At 49.6% G+C, this 20,876-nt stretch overlaps 1 pseudogene across 1 annotated transcript in view; it reads left to right on the top strand.

Moving 5' to 3' along the window:
* Nucleotides 1-13,210: 13,210 nt before the first annotated feature.
* Nucleotides 13,211-20,876, top strand: part of LOC146868831 (histo-blood group ABO system transferase-like) — a 791,676-nt pseudogene continuing 784,010 nt past the window's right edge. The window contains exon 1 of the transcript XR_014965088.1: nucleotides 13,211-13,500. The product of XR_014965088.1 is annotated as a histo-blood group ABO system transferase-like (transcript). The remainder of the gene's footprint in view (nucleotides 13,501-20,876) is intronic.

The following is a 20,876-nucleotide window of genomic DNA, read 5'->3' as shown; positions in this document are numbered from 1 at the left end:
AAATGCAATAAGGATATGTACTTTGTTCGAATTACAGGGGATGCCGTCGGTTGCAATACTTAGTAACTACAGTACATTGAAATGAATAGGCTTTTTTAGTAATTTGCATATAAGTTACTTTTTATGTTACTTTTCTAACTCAGTGCTGGATACCTAGATTCAGCACTGGGACATTTCCTGCAAACAGGTAAGTAAATACGTTTTGGTTATTCATGTGACTTTTAAAGATTATTTTTAGATTTCAAAACTCCACACTTTGAAACTTTTTGGAAGAAAATTGTCAATCTTATCCTATGGAGGAAAAACAGGTTATCGGTTTGTAGGTAAGTTATCGACTGTGGGAGTTCAGGTTCTGGGGTTAGACTCAGGGGTCCCCCAGGGTCAGTGATGCACTCTTGTTACACCCTCAGCGGTACTAGGGCGGCCGGGTGCAGAGTGTTGAGGCTCAATGTTATCCCATGGGGGATAGGGGGCTTCCGGTTGGTGGCTGCTGGCAAGCAGGCCACTGGGTTGTGGGAGCAAAGCTCCTAGGGTTTAGGTCAAGGCAAATGGGGAAACAAAGTAGCACGAAAGCTGCACCCTCAGCGGCACTGAGGCTGCCGGGTGCAGAGTGCTGTTTCGACGTCGGGCGCCCTGTTGTTTTCAATGGAGAACCTCCGGTTTGCAAAAACACTGTAGGCAGGGAGACGAAGGACTTCTTGGTGCGACCACCACTTCGAGAGGTAAGTTGGGAAGTTAGGGGTTGGTTAGGCACCGTCGGTTTGGGCACACAAAACTGTGGGGCATCAGGTGCAGGGTTGCCTTTTGGGGTCGGATCTTCTTACCAGCTCCTGGTCGCAATTAGGGGGGCCTTCTGGATTTAGAATGCAGGCGTCGGCTGGAGATTTGAGTCAGGTCAGGGGTCGCCGGATCTCGGTTCAGGATCGCCGGGGTGACCTCCTCGTGGTGTTTTTCCACTCGAGCTCGGGCCGGGTTTGACAGGTGCAGAGTGGGCTGGATTTGCAGTCTCCTGCTGCTGCCAGAGGTTGCAGTTGAACAAATCCGGTGTTCACAGGAGAAGCAGTCTTTGGAAGTGAAGGCAGGCAGGTCCTCCGGGTTTTTGAGGTTGCTGGCTGCAGGACACACCGGGATTTCGCAGGAGCAAGTTCGAGGGGAAACAGGCCTGTAGGGCTGGGACCAAGTCAGTGGGCGTCTTCCTCTTGTTAGCTGGCTGCTCGGCTGTTCCGTCCTCCTTCTTCTTTTTTTCTTGTTGTTTCTGGATCTGAGGAAGCAAGGTTCAGGGTGCCCCCTAAATACTAGATTTAGGGGCGTTACAGGGAGGTAGAGGGCAGGGACCAATGGGCACCCCCTATTGTGCCACCCCCCCAGTGGTAGGGGGGCACAAGCCTGTCCCTGGTTGGCTGGGTCCTCCCATCCTCAAGATGGCAGGGACTTAGAGTTGTGCTTCATCTCGCCTCCCCCACCTGAGGGGTGGAGTTGGCAGAGGTGGGCACACCTCTCTTCCTCACTTGTTTTTCCCACCGGTTTTCCCGCCCAAAGTTGGGGGCAGAACCAGTGGGGACCAGTTGCTGAAAGCAGCAAGTGGTCTGGTGAAGCTCACAAAGACGGCAAGCCTTTGAAGCTTCCCCTTCGTGAACTCTGCCCATCCTGGGGGAGGAGGCTTGGCACCTCGTCCCAGGATGTGCATTGTTTCAGTCCCCTGAGAGCAGCAAGCTCTCGACCCGGGGTCCAGAAACATGTCTGGTGATAGCAACCTAAGCAGCCACTCAGTCAGATTCTGTCGTATTTCTTAAAAGACTTGTTTAAACATAAACTCTGTTCTCAAATCGTACAACCTCAAAACGTACAGCCAACACGTGTTTCGTCTAAGGCAATATTTCCAAGAGACTTCCTCAGGGCTCAAGCAGATAGCTATACGCCATCTATACCTTGTGGCAGGACGCATTGGAACCTTCTGCCACGAATTTGGAGGTCAGGAGACAGCTAATAAGGAGAAATTTTCTATGGGCTGGCCGTTACATATATTGTTAAACTCTGAATTGGATTTCTATAAATAGGAAGCGTCACTTTTGGATAATGACCTTATGAAGATAATTTTATAGGATTACCCTTATTACTTATCCGCTTGAGCCCTGAGGAAGTCTTTTGGAAAATATTGCCTTTCAAGAAATACGACAGAATCTGAAAATAAAGATTGTGGATGAAGACCAGACATTATTATCTTAGATGTACTTGTGCTTGAAAATTTCCATCATTTAATATAGAGACATATACTTCTGAACCTTGCTCAGGGAATTAACATTTGTTAGTCCTAAAACATGTTAGATCCCAGTTGCAGCCTACCTACAGAAGATCACTGAGGAGGCACTAGAGGGTAGGTCACAGGGTCTTACTGTGATTTTAGCATCCCAGAAACAGACTGATTATTCATAGATGAAAGCAGCTCTTTTTGGAAGGTTTAATCTGACCAGATTACCATTTAAAAACAACTTTGCAGCACTTCTACGCAGAGTAACCAGACATTATGGGAGAACTGATTGGACCTTGAATGAAGTGCCACTTTTATAGTGCTGGAGTAAGTGTAACCTGGCGTAGGCAAACCTCTGATTTCTGCAGAGAACATCCTATGTTTTTATTTTGTAGCGTTACATTAACATGTAACTGATGGAAAACTGCTTGGCGCTTGCATGCTTGCAAGGACACCTGGCAGGCTGGTCACCACCAGGGTGCTGCGGAATACACCTCAGTTAGAGCACATTTTCACACTGATTCACTCATAGACGCCAAGGTTTCAGATTGGTAAGTGTGACGTTTTCATAGTTTATCTGTAATAATGGATGACATTCACGCAGTCTGACTCTGCACAATTTTCAGTAGCCTGCTGTTAGCGCACTTTAGAGTTCAGTGACTTTCTTAGAGTTTATAGTTGCTCACATGTGTGCAATTTCTAATATTTATATGTTTCCCTCCTCTTCATTGCTTGATTTTGCTCACGAGAAAGTGTCACTCATAGTGGTTGAAATGTCACTCATAATTACACTGAAATTATGAAAATGTCATACATCGCAATCTGAAACCTTGGCAGCTATGCTAAGTCTACCACACACAGCACATTTGAACATCTCATAATTCCATGCCACACAATTCTACTATAAATAATTTAACCCTACAACATTCCATACCACATAATTACAATCCTAAAAATTAAAAAACACATATTTACACTTCACCCCATACCACATAATTCCACATCAAATAATAACATTCCACACAATTTAATACCACTCCAAACCACATAATTACACTCCACACAACACAATTCAACTACACATAATTCCACTTCAAACTATATCATTATACTTCACACAACATATTTACACTCCACTCCCAAACACATAATTACCCTCCACAAAATACAACTCTGCAACATGCTGCATTATTCCACTCCGCACAATTATACACCACACCATGCCACATAATTCCACACGTCAAACAATTCCACAATTCATCCCCACACAATTCACCACTCAACATAATTACACTTCACATAATACCACCCAGCACCACATAATTTACCTCCACATAATTATGCTCTACTCCATATTGCAAAAATACACTCCACATAAATCCAGTCTATGCCACTTAGCAACATTCCACATAACTACACTTCACACCATGCCTCATAATACCACTCAACATAATTTTCACTCAACAGTGCACACGTCCACGTCACACAAATTCAACTCTACACATTTCCATTCCACACCACATAAATTCAACAACAAACTACATTATACAAACCAACAACACAATTACACAACACATCACATACATCCAATTTACACCACTAAATTCCACATCATGCTACAATATGTAACAGCACACCACATAAGTTAACTCCACTACATACCACTCCACAACACAAAATACCATTTCAGATAATCTCACTCCAAGACACACAATCCCACTCCATGACACACAATCCCACGCCACATAATTCCAGTATACTCAATACCACGCAATTACTATCTACATAATTGCACTGCACACCATGCCACATTATTTCACTACACAGATCCAATCCACACAACACAATTCCACAACTAACAATTCCAATCCAAACCATATATGACTTGCATATATGCAAATGCATATATTGCAAAACCATATATTGCAAATGCTTGTTTACCTTCAGTGCCTCCCAGCAGATCCTGTTCCTGGAGGGAGCTGCAATCCTTCTCCTGCCCCTGTCAGCTCTGTGCTGCCTCAGAGGAGCAGAGCCCTGTGGAGAATGCTGTCTCTGGGGCCCCCACCCCCATGATTGTTCTGGACCTGGCTCTGACTCTGACTGAAGAGAAACCAGGTGAGTTGATACTCTGTTCCTCTTCAGCCCTAGGTCAGTGGGTGCAGGCTGCTTTAGAGGCACCTTTAGAGAGAGAGAGGCTTGCTTAAGGGCAATCCTCTCTCTCACGGCTCTCACCAAAGAGCTGAGGGGACCCCCTCCACTCACTGAAGACTGGGGGCCCCCCGCATCGCAAAATGTGATCCAGCGCTGCGCTACGAAATTCGTTTTATTTATTTAATTGTTTACTTACCTCCAATTATCCATATTCTGGTTTTTAGTACCCCCCCACCCTGCCCCTCCCCAGGCACGGTGCGTCCATTGGGGCATGGGGGCGATGCCCCCCCGCACCCGCCCGCGCGCCCGCAGCTCCCTCCTCGGTGTCTCTGAACTTAGTTTACTTAAGTTCAGAGACGCCGAGGGTGGGGAGAACTGACAATGCATGTCAGTCAGCATGACGTGGGACCGTGGGCGGTCCGGCGTCATGTTGACTGACATGCATTGTCACAAGCCAGGGAAAGGCAGCACAAGTGCGCATGAGTGGGCATGGAGATTAATTTTTAGCCCGTTCCCAGTCATGCGTACTTGTGTTTTTACTGCCTTGCACATGCCCATTAGGAGCCCCTCGGTCTCCTAATGGGCAGGCGGCGGGCGAGGAGTAGGCTGTGCCCTCAGCTGAGGGGTTGCCAGTTACTTGACTCCAGTGCTGACGTCACGTGGTGTTCCGGACCGGTTTGCAGGGGCAGAGGCGCCAACGCGGACCAGGAGAAGAGGCGGTCAGGTAAGAGTCTTTTAATTTTATTAATTTTAATTTCTCCCGCTGCTGGTGGTAGGGTTGGGGTGGTGTTTAGGGTTAGGAGGTAGGGTTGGGGTGGGGTGGTGGAGAAGTGGTTTTTAGGGTGTCCATGGACAGAGTCTTATAGGTGGGAAGACGGAAGGAGCAGGTGTATACATTGGTCGGCTGGTTCTGTTAATTCTTTGGGAGCTTTACAAGGAAAGCGGCGGCACCAAGCTCCATCCCAGAGAAGATGTTGTGCACTGTCTAGGCGCCTGGCGCGTGAGGAGTCACAGGCGGAAGTGGTGCTTCCCTCGCCCTGCACAGCCGGATGTTGCCCTACCAGGAGGCATTCACAGGCATTTGTGCGGCATAGTACGCAGCTATTTTCGCATTTTTAATATGCACAGAAACAAAACCTATTCTAAATGCTTTTAAAAATAAATCGTTTTTTTGAACGGGACTGCACGTTCACAAAATTCTCCTCAAAATGCAACCCGCAATCAATGAATAATTTTTCTTACATTGGACCACAGGAACACCATTTCATGAAAACAGATCTTTCTCCCTGACGGAGTGAAATAGCCTGTGAAAAACATAAACAATTTGCCAATCAGCACAAAGCAAGCCCACGTTTACACACTTCTTGTAATATAAGGTGTGTCCGCTGTGTTTCTACGCATCAACCGCGTGCCTTCAAATTTAGGTTTCACTCTCTGCTTGTGCTCCTACAGCCATTGCGAGAGACAACCTTGCAGAACAGCACTGCGCATTCCAGATTTGTTTTGTACTTTTCCCTATGAAGCCCTGTTAAGATTCTAGACACCCAACAGAGATGTGGAATGTCCATGGAGGGGAAGGGGTGTTTTGGGTCTAGTTTCAGAGTGCGTTTTGACGGGGCACTCCTCCAGCACTTTTACGCCCCGCCATTTTCAAATGTCACCAGCCGCCCCTGCCCCACCTTTCCGCCCCACGGAACACCCTCCACGGGCCGCGGCTGCCCCCCCCCCACCGCGGGGGTATTTGTTACGCCCCTGCTGCAGCTGCCTTCACACCTCCTCCGTGGACCCATAGCGTCGCTTAAGCACAGCACGAAGGGTGAGATGTGGGCACCTGAATGGAGAAAGAACGAAACAAAAACACAAATGGCGGTACCTCTGGCTTTAAACCACGAGTTTGGAGGTGAGGTTAATGCTTTGCAGTGACTGACTATGGCGTAACGGCCAGATCTGCCAACTTTGACACTGGGGAACCGAGTTGAGTCTCAGCGTCGGCTCAGCATCCTGTGAGTCTGAGCAGATCCCATTGATCTCCCCGCGCCTACAAAAACATGAATGTGTCCTAATGTGATGTAACTGGTGCTCATGTAAAGCGATCCAATATCTTTGGGTCGAGTTCACGCTACATAAAGCTTAAAAAACATTCAGAAAATAAAACACGGACCAGGTTGACAGGCTGCAACCCCAGCCCAGGCAGCCTAGCCTATGAGGGTGGGGTGGTGGGGGCAGCGATGGCCCGTATAGGGCGTGTTACCGGGGCGGTGACGTGGGACAGAGGAGGGGCAGGGTGGGGGGTTGCAAAATGCGGCATACGGCCGTTTGCAGGTAAGTTACGAAAAAAAAAAAAACTAATTTTGTTGCGCCAAATGCGATGCAGCGCGTGCAACAAAATTCGTTTTCTTTATTTTTTTCGTAAGTTCCCTGCAATCGGCCGTATGCCGCATATTGCAACCCCCCACCCTGCCCCTCCTCTGCCCCACGTCACCGCCCCGGTAACACGCCCTATACTGGCCGTCGCTGGTGGGGGGTTCATAGTACCCCCAGGGGCACCCCGCTGTCCCCCCTCCCCCATAATAGGTTACCCAAATGACACACACAAGACAGTTGGTGTTGGGTAACAATGCTGCAGGTTTATTACATAATTCCAGAATATGTAATGGGTGGGTTATCTTACGGGCGATCCAAGGGCAGGCAACCAACTGGGTCGCCTTCCCGCCTGATGAGCCGGGCAGCGCGGGAGCGATGCCCGCCGTTGCTGCCCTCCAGGTGATTCTTTCTACGATCACGTGCCGTTGGTAATTCTACTCATGCCCCCCTTCTGGGGGCGGAGCGTCGCTTAGCAAGCCCCCGGTTGTTCCGGCCCACAACCGCCCGCAGGACTAGCGGGGCGCCGACACGGCTTCCGGGACCCTCCCATGAGGCTCCTGGGTTTTGGCTCAGGCACCCCCTATGGTGCCGCGTAGAGGTACCCTTTGTACCGGCCTGCTTCCAGATCGCCCTGTAACTCCGCCTGCAACAAAAAAGAAAACATTACAACGCTCAGAAACCCCCCCCACCCAACACCTACGCCGGGTAAGCGGTAGGGAGGGAAATGGCGAGGTGGGCGACAAAGAGGTCGCCAGGAGGTTGGGGGAAGGCTAAATAGCCTCCCCCTCACACCAGGGGCCAGGAAGTGACACGCATTGCGCGTCACTTGCGGCCAGCCTGAGGAGGGGGGCTCTGGTCTGCGTCCCCGCCCCCCCCCAGTGGGAGGGGGTGTGGAGGGGTGACCGGTGCCCCGGGGGCCCTAAGGCGCTGACCGACGATTGGCCCCCTGCGGGGGCCACGGTCAGCGGCATAGTACCCCCAGGGGCACCCCTTTGTCCCCCCTCCCCCATAATAGGTTACCCAAATGACACACACAAGACAGTTGGTGTTGGGTAACAATGCTGCAGGTTTATTACATAATTCCAGAATATGTAATGGGTGGGTTATTTTACGGGCGATCCAAGGGCAGGCAACCAACTGGGTCGCCTGCCCGCCTGATGAGCCGGGCAGCGCGGGAGCGATGCCCGCCGTTGCTGCCCTCCAGGTGATTCTTTCTACGATCACGTGCCGTTGGTATTTCTACTCACTCCCCCCTTCTGGGGGCGGAGCATCGCTTAGCAAGCCCCCGGTTGTTCAGGCCCACAATCGCCCGCAGGACTAGCGGGGCGCCGACACGGCTTCCGGGACCCTCCCATGAAGCTCCTCAGTTTTGGCTCAGGCACCCCCTATGTTTCCGCGCAGAGGTACCCTTTGTACCGGCCTGCTTCCAGATCGCCCTGTAACTCCGCCACAGCCCTGGAGGCGGCTCACCGTCACATCCAGGGCCCCCCACCAACCCGCTATAGTCTTACCTCCAACCTCTCCTATCTAGGGCTTCCTGCAACTAGCTGGAAGGGAACCACCCTTGCAAAAGGAAGAGTTTGAAATTCTGCCACCTCATGACCGTGTGACAACGCTAGCGGGACTCAAACCCTGTGAGATCCCTTATAACCACAGGCACAAGACTTACCAGTGAGCTATCGCTCCTGGTGTTGTAGATGGCCCCATCTATGTCCCCAAGGCGCTATCCTAGGGTCTGCTGAAATAAAGGACCCGTTGGGCCTGAGAAGATGTGCCAAGAACTATTCGCCCCCCATGCGGGAAGGTTACCAGTGGAGACGAGGGACACGTGGTCACGTGTGGTCAGGATCGGACTGCGCGACCCTTGCTGTACATAGCACTTTTATATCGCGCGAACTCGACCCGAAGGTATAGCAGCGCTGTGCATATTTACACACATATTCGGGCACGGAGTGAGGTCATGACCCGCCAGGTCCGCGACCCTCGGGAAACCAGGCATACCAGGTCCAGCAGCTCGCATACATATTCGGGGACAGCGATATTCATTGATTTACCCAACGTCACAAACCCAGCGCGAACTCGATCCGAAGGTATTGGCGCGCAGAACGTGAGCACCGTATTTACATACATAATCGGGCACAGGGAGATTAAGTGATCTGCCCGGAGTCACAGCGCGACTCGCCCGACGGTATATGGAGCGCAGTCCATACGCCCCGTATCTACATACATAATTGGGCACGGAAGTGGGATCATGAGCCGCCAAAATTTGCGACCCTCGGGGGCCGAGGCCTAGCAGCACGCATGCATATCTGGGCATGGGGCGGCCAGTGATTTGCCCAGAGTCACAACCACAGCGCGAAATCGATCCGAAGGTAATGGCACGCAGTTCATGAGCACCGTATAAACATGCATCATCGGGCACGTGGATATTAAATTATCTGCCCGAGTCACAGCGTGACCCGCCCGAAGGTGTTGGAGTGCATACATGAGCCACGTATTTACATACCTATTCGGGCACGGTGGATTAGTGATTGGCTCAAACCGTAAAGCGCGCAAAATTGATAGAGCGCCGGACTCGAGCATCGACCAAATAACCCATTCGGGTGCCAGGGGTGTCGTAATGCCCGAATCACCTAATGCGCGCGAATGTGGGCACGAGCAAATTCTTGTGAATAATACATGCACTCGTATCAAGTGTCTGCATTATAGGAAGCCGGCAAATACATACCGCATATTTGTATAGCGCGAACTCGCCGCCAAAGGTATTGGAGCGCTTTACATGAGCACCGTATTTACATTACACATGCCGGCACGGGGAGCATAGGAGATTCGTACCATATAACACGATCCCCGTGCCAACTCACTCGAGCACCGCACCCGATTAACCATTGAGGTACGGGGTGTTTAGTAATGCCCGTAATCGCGTACTGTGAACAATGCATGTACTTGTGTCCTGTATCTGCCTTATAGGAAGCCAGCACTTACATGTTGCATATTTATATAGCGCGAACTCGACCGGAAGGTATTGGAGGACTTTACATGAGCACCGTAATTACATTACACCTTCAAGCAGGGGTGCTTAAAAGAATCGTACCATATTACATGCTCCCCGTACCGCATCACATGAGCACCGCACCAGATTATCCATTGAGGTGCAGGGGGTTTAGTAATGCCCGTAATCGCGTAATGTGAAAATGCATGAACTTGTATCATGTATCTGCCTTATAGGAAGCCAGCAATACATGTTGCATTATTATATAGCGCAAACTCGACCCGAAGGTATTGGAGCGCTTTACATGAGCACCTTATTTACATTACACATTTAAGCACAAGGAGCTTACAAGGTTCGTACCAGTTAACCATTGAGGTGCGGGGGTCTGAAATGCCCGTAATCACATAATGCGGACGCGACCTCAAGGGGCGGAACCTGGCTTCCTTAAACCAGCGTCCAGCTCGCAGTCGTCGGACTACCCCCCCTCCGCAGGTCACCACGCCTAACGCACGCAGCCCACTGCATGCCCCCCCCCGCCCTCAACGGCAGCATAGCCGCGGGAGGGGGGACGATAACCGTACCCAGGGAGCGCCACGGGGGTTGCAGTGCTGGTGTATTAGGGCCGTGAACTCACGCTAATCTCCTAACGGCACCCCCGGCGCAGGGTGTGCGGGTTCTTTGCCGGCCGCACCCCCATCCATTTACTTTGCTCGCGAGGGCCGCTGCCATTGAGAAGTATGCCCCGCGGGCGAAAGGCCGACGGACACACGATCGATACCGTGTGTAATGAGCGATTTACCCTACACTGAATCTCGCTGCGGGGACGCTTGGGCAGGGGAAGGTATAGACCTTTCCCGCGAAACCCCCCGAACCCTAGATCCATGCGGCCGCCACTCTCTATCTCGCTGCAGCCGATGCATGGGCAGGAGGTAGTCTAGAAGGCATTGAAGCGCTTTAACTAGTGCAGTGTTTCCATTACACATTCACGCATTCGGTGGCAGCGCATCCATTGCCCAGGACCACGCGGCCCGCTGCATGCCCCCCGCGCCCCCGGCGGCCAAAACCATGCATCCACGCGAATCATGTAAATGCCTCATAGGCAACCAGCAAACACCGCCTGCATAATTATATAGTGCCAACCTGACTTGCAGGAATTGGCGGCAATTCTTGTGCCCATACAACCTATGCATCGCGCATCCGCCTTGTTTAGGCAGCCAACCAGCCTGTTGCCTCATATATCGCGCAAATGACCGGAGGTATTGGAGCGCTTTACGTGTTCATCGCCGACATTACAGGAATTGGCGGCGATTCTTGTGCCCATACAATCTATGCATCGCGCATCCCCCCTTTTATGCAGCCAACCAACCTGTTGCCTACTATGTAGCGCAAAATGCCCGGAGGTATTGGAGCGTTTTACGTGATCATCGCATTTCCCTTACACTAAGCAGTGGGAGCTCAGTACCGTAATACCGATCGAATACCAAAGCGTCCCGCGGTATTAGAGCACCTTACATGAGCGTCGTATTAACCTTACAAAGGGCACTGGGAGAGCGCCCTCATGAGCATCGCATTTACATTACCCAAGGCCCTGGGAGCTCAGTACCGTAATAAACATTTGAGTACGAAAACGACCGAAGGTATTGTGGCGCCTTACATAGGCCTCGCATTCACTTTCACACAGGGCACTGTTGCTCAATCCCGTATTACCCGCTCAAATGCTTGCATCCCGCCGCCTGAATGCGGGAACACGGGGGAGGTTGCGGGCGTGCCAAAGCGGTGACGGTTCCTAACCCCCCCGCACCCTCAGCAGTCGCGCAAGCAGCGTGAGGGGGTCGGGGGGACCTGCTTCCTTAAATCAAGCTTCATTTTGGGGGCGACCGCGAGGCTCAAAATCCGCAATCACGCTAAATACTGTCCTTATTTAAATCCGTTATATGGCGTGAACTCGACCCGCAGGTCCTGGAGCGCTGAACATAGCATCGTACTTACATTACATACTCAGGCCTGGGGAGATTAAGCGATTAGCCCCCGAATCACCGGGCGTGAACGCGGCCACGGGGCACGAACCCTGGTTTCCTGCACTGAGTCGGCAGTGCGGCCGGCGGACCACATCGCCCACGGAGATCTCGACCCGCGGGACCTGGAGCGCTGTACATAGCCCGCATTTACAATACCTCACAGGCACGGGGTGATTAAGTTCTTTTGCCCAGAATCACCGGGTATGGACGCGGCCACGAGGCTCGAACCCTGGTTTCCTGTACCGAGTCGGCGGTGCAGCCAACGGACCACAGCGCCCACGGGATCTCGACACGCAGGTCCTGGAGTGCTGTACATAGCATCGTATTTACATTATGCATTTAGGCACGGGGAGATTAAGTGATTTGCCCAGAATCACCGGATGTGGACGCGGCCACGGGGCTCGAACCCTGGTTCCCTGCCCCGAGACAGCCGTGCCGCCGACGGACCGCATCGCCCACGGAGATCTCAACCCGCAATTCCTAGAGCACTGTATAGCCCGTATTTACATTACATATTCAGGTACTGGGGAATTAGGTGACTGTACATAGCCCGTATTTACATTACAGATTCAGGTACTGGGGAATTAAGCGACTTGGGGCTTCTAACTTACGCAACCCTTTCGCGCCTTTTCCCCCGCACCACAAGGGGCCCCCAGTAGTCGGGCTAAGTCCGTAACTACACTGATGTTAACCGCTCTTTAGCCGGCGCCGGCGCCGCCGACGGACCGCTGCACCCGCCTGTCACGCCACCCATGCCCCCATCTTGCGCCCCTCCTCCCGTGGCCAACCGAGCCACAGGGCCCCGTCGCCTGGTACTGCCCAGGGACAGGGCCGGGGCGGAGTGGGTGCAGCAAGACTCACCGTTGATCCTATTAACCGCGACGAGAGACGACCGATGCGGCATGGATCCGGGGACACAGCGACAAGCCTACGACCGTTGAAATGGCGAGGTGGGCGACAAAGAGGTCGCCAGGAGGTTGGGGGAAGGCTAAATAGCCTCCCCCTCACACCAGGGGCCAGGAAGTGACACGCATTGTGCGTCACTTCCGGCCAGCCTGAGGAGGGGGGCTCTGGTCTGCGTCCCCGCCCCCCCAGTGGGAGGGGGTGTGGAGGGGTGACCGGTGCCCCGGGGGGACTAAGGCGCCGACCGCCGATTGGCCCCCTGCGGGGGCCGCGGTCAGCGGCAGAGTTCAGAGCATTTACAAGAGTCATGCTGAGTAAAAGAAAGAAATGCAGAAAAAACAGCTTGAAAAAAGTAAATATTCTTAGGAAATGCAAGATAAGATAAGATAAAACGTGAAATGTAGCAGGGACTGCCTCAGACAGGATTACCTTTCCGCAATAAAGTTTACGACATGACTATAGAGCCCGACTTGTAAGTCGACTTTTAATTCCGGGGTCTGCGACCCAGCGTCCCCGTTCCCACCCCAGTTAGTGGAGGGGCAAGCGCTGCGAAAGCGCAGACGCACAGTGTGCCCCCCTCACATCAGCTGGACGGACTCCCCGTCTGGAGCCGGTGCCCTCCCTCCATACCTGGGCAGGTCCAAAGCTTCGCTGGGTACAGGTAACGGTGCTCCGCCCTTAAAGACACCTGCAGCTCGGAGTGTCAGCCAATGGGAAGAGGGGCTCCCTCCCTCCCTGGTGCCTATATGACCTGCCGAGCCCACTCCCAGGACTGGAGCTTTGCCTGGGTCCCGCGCCCGCCACCATGCGCGCTGCACTCACCTGTAAGTACCAGCCGCCCCTGCGTGGGTTAATACTATATAATACTCTGGCTCCCACGATGTATATGTGTAGGTATGTTTTCATGATGGATTCGTAGCCCTCTAAGATGGTTCATGGGTTCAACGACATCTGTCTGTGGCCAAAAGAGTCAAAGATGTAATACTGGCTCCACGGAATCCGCCGTTCATCCTTCAGAGGACGACAATATGTACCGATGACTGGAGTAACATTAAACCCTGTTCAATCAATAAAACGACGGATTTGTAAAGCGCTACTTATCACCCGTGAGTATCCAGGCGCTGTGTTACTGACAATGATGCGAAACAGCGAGACATGCCGCCATACCCACCCGGGGCATACATTGTCACGTTAAGGACAGCTGTGGAGGTCAGAGCTCACGTCGCAAGCTTCGATGAAAGGAGAGCCGCTGAGGACACTTATTTCTGCCGGCCCTGTCCAGTGGAATGCTGTGTGGTCTCCTCCACTCTTGGGAGCCCATCTGGGGGAGGCTGGAGATGGCACAACGTGCCCCTGTACACAGACATCTTCAGATCTCGCGGATTGGCAGAGGGGGCTCACACTGCTTCTGGTGAAAGAAGGTGTGCAGCGCTGTTCACCTCTCCAGCTCACAAGTACTCCCGTTTCGACCCCTCCGAGGTTGCTGCCAGTGACGTAGCGTGGGGAGGGGATGTGGTCCATCGGCTAGACTGCCGACTTTGGTGCTGGAGACCAGGGTTCGAACCTCGGGGTCGCGTCCACATCCTGTGATTCGGGGCAAATCACTTAATTTCCCCGTGCCTGAATGTGTAATGTAAATACGGTACTCATGTACAGCGCTTCAATACCTTCGAGTCGAGTTGGCGCTATATAAGTATGTACAAAAAAAAACAAGTTACAGAATATGAAGAGCCCCCCCCCCCCAATCAGATAATGATTGTCATTGACTTGAATTGGGTCCCCCGAACTTCAGTGGGAGGTGGGCTGAATGGTCTCCCCCCTCACCTCCTGCGCCGCAGGGACCCTCGTTACCCCCGTGTTTCCTGCTGCGAGCGATGTATCGTTCGTTTCTGTTGCTAAAACTGATCAGCAATGTTTTGGAGGCAGAAACCTTTTAAGGCCTGGGCAAAGCTGGGAATAACCCAGGCCCCTGGCTTTAAAGGAGCCCCTGGGAAAGGGGTCGCCCTCTGTCTCTCTCCCCCCTCTCTTTCGTCGTCACCTCCTATTTTTCTTTCTTTTACTCTCCCTCTCAACCTCTCCGCCTCTCCAATGTAATCTTAGGGGTTTTTGGGGCCCCAGCGTGACATATATCTGCCGCAGGGACCCTCGTTACCGGTTTTTAAATATATTTTTCATTAGCTTTAATGATTGGTGTACAGAATACTATTGCTACCCACCGTCAACTGTGTGTACGAGTAAAATATGACACCATAGCAAGGGGTTTTACAAATGTATATTCCATAGTAGCGAACTTTACATCTACGTCACCGGCTAGTCAAAGACAGCACCCCCACCCCCTTCCTGGTCCGTCAATATGGCCAGGGTGGTGTTCTTCAGATGTGACGCACTCGCTATATAATTTGGGTCAAACCCCCGTCTACCTCTGACTTGTCATCGTTCGAAACCATTTTTAGCCGAATTTCCTTATAAGGCAGGGTCTTGTGGCTTAGTGGACTAATGTGTCTCTTGTAGGGGGGGCTGTGCCCCATGTCACAAGGTTCAAATCCCGGCGGGTCCACTCAGCCTTTAATCCTTCTGAGGTCGATAACATGAGTACCATTGGGCCATTAGAAACATCTGGTATTCAGTCCCAACGGGGTCTTGACAAATACAGGTTATGTTATTTCCTCGGTTGTTCCGCATGCCCTCCATACTTTTATATTTTTCTACATTATGCTAGCTTTAATTAGTACACAATGTGTAATACAATTCAACATTGTTTCAAACAGGGGTCCCATACGTGTTGCCCAGGGCCCGAAAATCCTTTAGACAAAGTACAATCAATTTACCAGAACACAGCTCCAGCGATGCGAACCCCACAACCCTGTGAACATCATTGCTTGTGATTCCCCCCAAAACCCGACCGGGAGCTCCGTTTGGAGAGACGGCGGCTTCACTGGTGCTTTTATGAATGGCTTGTGCACGTGCCGTGCACGTGCGTCGGTGCCAACGAATTAATATCCACTCGGCGGTCCTAAAACCGTCCCGCATTATAAAATACACCTTGGAAAGCGGAGAGAGAAAACGTGTCGAAGAAAAGGTAACATATGCAGGCGCGCAACACCCATTGGACTCGAAGGGCTTCAGCCCCCCCCCCCCACCCCCCCGTCGTGTGTGGCAGCCCGGGATGAGACAGCTTCCCGGCACACACACAGCCGCACCCGAGCACTTCACAGGTCTTTAAAAGACCATTTGCATGTTAATGAGGCCTCGCTGTTGTTTCACCCCTTCTAAGAGCCCCTGCAGTTCCACTCTACCTATGGCTTAAAAGATTCAGCCCCCCCCCCCCCCCCCCGCAATTTTTTCGTAGCCCCCCCCCCCCCCCCCCCCGAAATTTGGCTCTAGTTGCGCCTCTGAACATATGTAATATTTTATCCCAAATTCATATTATGGCAAGCGGATGGAATGTAACATGCGAGTTTTTCACTTTGTATTCCTCAATGCATGTTTCCGCTTGATTTAAATTGTTTTAATTACTTTGTGGTGACGCAGCCGTGGTGTCTGAGCGCTCCACTTTCTGAAAGGTCCAAGTCACGGTACATATTTGTGATACAGCGTGCACTGGCTGCAAAATCACCGCAAGTCGCTTCAAATCGACCCAAAATGTATTGTATCACTTTCTGCTTTGGCCTGAAAACATCTTTATAAATGAACGAGCATTATTGGAAAAAATCAAGAGGTCTTGCCTAGGCCAGCCGAGGCACTGTTACTTTAAAAAATATACTTTTTGTAGAAAGCATATGCGACAAAAAAAACCAACAAAAAAAGAGAAAAGAACATACTAACTCCTAGGGGAGGACGTCCTACGTAATACATTTTTTTAATTATTAAAAATTGTATTCAAACCAAATCAATCTTTATTCGGGAGCCAGAAAGGCAACCATAAAAGTACATAGAAAAACAGTTGACAAGAGCTTCAAGGTTTTCAGCGTAAAAGAAGCAAACATATTAAAAACCAAAGAAAATATTTAAAAAGTAATTTAACAAGTCACAAATTCTGCCTATGTCTCACTACCAATTAAAAAAAAATAACTGTTTGTTTAGCAAACAACTCGGTGTCCAGTAGTTGCAAGACAAGGAAAGCGGGACGACATCTGCGTAAACCCCAAATTTTAAAAATCGGGGTTAACCACTGCTTTCTCAAGTCGTTGTAAAATTTACAAAACATTACTGTATGCATTGTGGATTGAGAAGAACTCATATCGCAGGGACATGGTTGAAGATGTCTTTCCCAAGATTTAGAAATAGGAAAGGTAACCGAATGGTGAAAAACATTCAGTCTAAGCCTTGTTAAAAGAGATTTCTCATAATCAGTAATGTTAAAAGTCAGGTAGGGCTGAATTGAAAGAGTCGTTTGGGTCAGTAAGGAGTATTGAACTGTGGGTTTGTGGGCTTCGCTAGTTAACCTCAGGGATTCAAGCTGAGCGAGGCACAACTTTTTAAATTGCTTTCTAGGAATTTCAGCAATTTTCGAGGGGGAAAGATAATACTGGATCATGCCCAGATCACCTAAGAATCTCTTTACATAAGCAATCCATCTGACCTTATGTACTCTATCCAAGGCCATACAGTCTTTTATGAACCCTTGGGTAAAGGTAGTGTCTATAGAGGTCCAAATGCGGTGCCATAGTAACAAAGGTTGGATCCTTATTAGATCTGCTACAAAGGGCAATCCTACTTCTAAATGGCATACATAGGTTGAGGTAGACCGCGGGACTGCAAGGAGAAATCTTAGGAATCTGTTTTCCACCCTTTGGACCTCGTCAATCATAGCGTAGCCCCACACACCCGCCCCATAAATTACGCTACCGATGCATTTTGCCTTGTAAATTTCCAGGAGTTCAACAGTGGGTCGTCTACCTAATTTGCTGGCGAAATTGACCAAAGCGGCAGTTGTTCTTGCAAAAGTGAGTTTTCTAGACTCGATGGCACTCTTCCAGGAGCATGTTTGATTGAAGACAATACCCAAGTATGGGTACGTGTTAGTGCTCTCTATTTTTTGGTGATCTACAGAAATAGACATTTTGTTCTTTTTCAATGACCCGAGGGACATTATAAATGTTTTTTTAATGTTAATCCTCAGGTCCAAGTTCTCCATAAATGAATGGTATTTCGTGAGGGAACACTGCAGTTCAAGCGGGGTTCGTGCCAGAACTACAGCGTCATCCGCGTGGAGCAGGGCCGGTATGGGACGATTGTTTATGGTGGGGAGGTCCTTCGCCCCGGACAACATGGCTTTTTCCAAGCCGTTAGTGTATAAGTTGAATAAAAATGGGGCCAGGACGCATCCCTGTCTAACACCGCGCTCTACTCTAAACGGTTTTGTCACCTCACCCCCCAAGCCATATCTCACGCGGGCTGTAGCACCTGAGTACAGTCCGCGCAGGAAAAGTATTAGGGGCTCCTCTATTCCCATATTCTCCAGGATGATCCACAGTTTGGTGTGGTTGACACAGTCAAATGATGCGGAGAGGTCCACATATGCCAAGTAGAGAGCCCCTCCTTTAGCACTAACATATTTGTCTATCATCAAGGAGAGGTTAAGGGCTTGCTCTGTAGTTCCCAAGCCCTCGCGAAAGCCGTACTGAAGATCAGAAAGAACTTTATTATCCAGTGCCCATTGCTGCAAGCGCTCTAGGATAATACGACCGGCCACTTTCCCGAGTGAGTCTAATAAAGAAATAGGACGGTAGCAGGATGGCAAGTGACGGTCCCCCTTTTTAAAGATGGGGACAAGAATTGATTTAGTCCAGGAATCAATGGGGCCTACTGCACAAGAAGCTTGTAAAACCCTCGTTAAAATTGGAAGCCATAAGTCCATCATGAATTTAAAAAAGTCAATTGGGACCCCGTCGGGGCCCGGGGCTTTACCATTTTTGCTAGCTTGTAAGGCTTGTTCCACCTCCTCATATCGAATATTAATTGACAGAGGGAAATTCGGGGTATATGATCTGGAAAGTGTTAAAGGGCCAGCAGTTGAGGGAAGGCTGAATATCTGCTCAAAATATCCAAACCAAGTTTGTTCGTCTATTGCAACCTCAACAGTTGGCTTTGGCGCAGAATCAGTTAGAAAGGGGGATTTCACAACCTTCCAGAAGGCAGCGGTGTCCCCAAGAATTGATGTTTTATGTAATTGATCCAGGAGTTCTTTCTTTAGGTTATTTTTCCTATGCCTTAAAGCTTGTTTATATTTAATTCTGGAGGCTGCAATTTCCTTACTGTACCTTGCCTTATTCTGGAGGACAGTTTTTAAATTCTTGTGCGCCTTGGAACAACAAGAATCGAACCATCCCTTAGGTTTTCCATTTTTTTTCTTTACTAATAGGGCATCCTTTATTGCAATCAATAGAATTGCAAAGTTATCCATGATTCCCTCGTTAGAAATGTCTGGATCGAGACATTTGTTGATCACTGGACCCAATTTTTTGACTATCGATATTGTAATAGCCATGGGTTCAACCTTTTCCCATCTTAGTGAATATCCGTTCAGTCTGTCTAAGGTTAGATTATTTTGGGCTAAAGTTCCCTCAATATTAAACCTCTCTCGAGTATTAGGATTTTTTAAAACAAGACTAATAGGATAATGATCGCTAATGGCGATATCGTGTGTTTTGCAGTTAGAGAGATCTTTACCTGCTGCCATCGAGAGAAATATAAAATCAATGGTGGATGGCCTGCCTCTTCCATTAAAAGTTGGTAGCACGGGTGTGGGTGGATTCAACAAATTATTAGCTAGTGTAAGATCTGTTCCGCTCAATATCTCGTTCAAGAGATATCCAGTAGAGGTGTGCGCGAAGTGAGGTATTGGATCATCATTCTCATCCACTATGCCGCACACTATATTATCACTATGAGTACAAAGATTTTGATTAAAATCCCCACCCCATATTAGAACTAACTCCTTGTGGGTTTTTAAAAGTATTTCTTGAAAGTGACCATGTAATTCCTTAGTTACATTCGCCAAATCGGAAGCAGAAAGATTATTATAAAAATTCACTAGAACTAAGGCTTTACAGGTATTCCAATGAAGAAGAAGAATTTGGAAATTTGCTTTCAGCGCTATTGGGACTATTGATGTAAAACGGAGGGTGTTAGAAACAAAAATAGTCAGGCCCCCCTTAGCCCTGCCAGAGGGAGAAGGTAAAGCTGGGGAAAAATATGTTTTGAAGCCCTGGAGATGTATTTCAGTGGAAGCCCAAGTTTCCTGAAAGCAGAGGATATCAAAATCCTGAATGAAAGTAAGCCAGAGGTCGTTCAGAACCTTTGAACGAAGGCCAGCAACGTTCCAAAATAAAATATTAAGCAGTGAGACATCTTTATGGAACACTCCGTCAGGAAGCAGTCTTGACGAATCAACCTGATTAAGAGACTGAACAATGGGTGAAGAAAGGGACCCAGATGTTTCAGAGCCCTCAAGAAGATGGTCCAGCTCTACATTAACGGGATGTGGATTACACATGGGCATAGCTGACAAGCCATCTGATTTAAGTCAATCCACTCTCTCCAGATCAGAAAGTTGATCGTAATGATTGAAAGTCGGGATATTATAGCATAGTCTGGGGGCCTCATTTCTAGCCAGAGCTGTTAAATCACGAGAGTGTATGTCTGATAGGTGGGAAAAAGGTTGGGGATAGAAAAAAGTCAGATCCCTAACTTGAATCTTGGTATTGGCACTAGATGGAAAAAAATTACAGATATGATGGATCACTCGCCTATCCCTGAAATTTATTACGATACAATCTCCTGAGATATCCTTTGGCCTGTGGCCCACCCAACTTAACCTTCTTGCGAATAGGATTTCTCCGGACATAGAAATGGGTAATGGTCTATTCGTATTCAACGAATGAGCAACTTTATTTCTTAGCTCAGAAAAAGTTTCTAATTTGCCCTGTAATAGCTCTGGTACCCCAACTAAGACAACAGTGTAAGGAGTTGATTGTGGGGGTAAATCAATATGTGAGAGAGACTGCAACGGGGTTGGTTGTGTGGAACGGTCCCTAGAGGGACCTAGGGTATGAGTGGTATTTGTTAGACGGCTTACAGGCTCAGCGTCCCTGTGTGGGGCAGCTGCCCCTGTTGTCCTGGATTCGGAAATCCCCAAGGGAGCTGATAAAATGTTAGTGGGCGGGATGGACAATACCGGAGTGGTAGAGCGAGTTGG

This window comes from Triturus cristatus, chromosome 1_2 (genome assembly GCF_964204655.1).
Source record: "Triturus cristatus chromosome 1_2, aTriCri1.1, whole genome shotgun sequence".
In the NCBI taxonomy this organism is placed as follows: Eukaryota; Metazoa; Chordata; class Amphibia; order Caudata; family Salamandridae; genus Triturus; species Triturus cristatus.
Note: the sequence above shows the minus strand (reverse complement) of the source record. Positions and strands in the feature narration are given on the sequence as shown.